Source organism: Pteropus alecto, unplaced genomic scaffold (genome assembly GCF_000325575.1).
Source record: "Pteropus alecto unplaced genomic scaffold, ASM32557v1 scaffold66, whole genome shotgun sequence".
Classification (NCBI taxonomy): domain Eukaryota; kingdom Metazoa; phylum Chordata; class Mammalia; order Chiroptera; family Pteropodidae; genus Pteropus; species Pteropus alecto.
In genome coordinates this window covers 1,536,388-1,537,439 of record NW_006438869.1, presented here as the reverse complement: position 1 = coordinate 1,537,439, position 1,052 = coordinate 1,536,388, and the positions used below count along the sequence as shown (strand labels likewise).

Sequence of the window (1,052 nt, the reverse complement as noted above, 5' to 3'; positions counted from 1 at the left end):
TTTGACCGTTTCTAAAATAAAACTTTCTAGTTTTCTCCCTCCTCTCTTTTCCCCTTTGGCGTTTTCTCGTCCGGTCTGTCTCAAAGCTCCGTCCTGGGTCCATCTTCTGTAAAGCTCGTCACGTAAGTTATTTGAGATACCGATTTTCCAGGTCTCGAATTCCCACTTGGTTCTTCCTTGTGGTTTCCACGTCTCTGCTGAATTTGTTCTTTGTTTTCATTCATGTCGTTCATTTTTCCATGAGATAGTTTCACATACATATCACAGCTAAAGTCCTGTCTGCTTATTCTGACATCTTGATTATTTATAGATTTGCTTATTTGACTACCTTTTCTCTTAATTTTTGGTGGCATTTTCCTGCTTCTTTACACGTCTTGTGACTTGTTTGTCACGTCAGACCCTGTGCACTAAACCCTTAGAATTATCCGAAGTCGATGACACGTGCTTCCAACAAAAACACCCAGTGTCCTCTGGCAGGTGGCTAAGGTGGAGAGCTGAGTTCATGTAACTCATATTTTAGTTAAGTTCCGCTTAGTAGCGGCTAAGTTAAATCCAGTGTTACCACTAAGTTCAAATGTTTCAAGAGCATGATCAGGATGGAACCTACGGTTGGGCTTGGAAGCTGAGAGCCTACAGGTTCCAGAGAGTTCTCTCTGCCTTGCAGCTCGGCATCAGTTTTCTGAATTACAGGAGCTGGCTCTCCCCCGTCGCTTCCTCCCATCTCTGCTGGGAGGCTCACCTGCCAGCCGTTTGGATGACCGCACGACCTGCGTTGTTCAGATCGTTTTACTCTCACGTTCTCTGCGTCCGCTCTCGAGGCTTACTGTTCCCAGGTTCTCCGCCGTCCTCCTGGCTGGGCGCGGTCCCTGCCCTCCCTGCTCTGAGCATTCTCTTTCCAACTCGATCACTTCAGCTCATCTGTCCCCACAATTATTCTTTCATCTCCCTTCCTGTCCACTCCCTACCCATCTTCCTTATCTGCGTACCCCCAAATTTAGTACATAAGGAAGGCTGTGAACAGTGCTTCCAAAGGAAGGAGCAGTGTCATCTGC

At 47.0% G+C, this 1,052-nt stretch overlaps 1 protein-coding gene across 2 annotated transcripts in view; it reads left to right on the top strand.

Moving 5' to 3' along the window:
• CTNND2 (catenin delta 2) overlaps positions 1 to 1,052 on the top strand; it is a 651,480-nt gene that overhangs the window by 564,858 nt on the left and 85,570 nt on the right. The gene's annotated exons all lie outside the window — the stretch shown is intronic.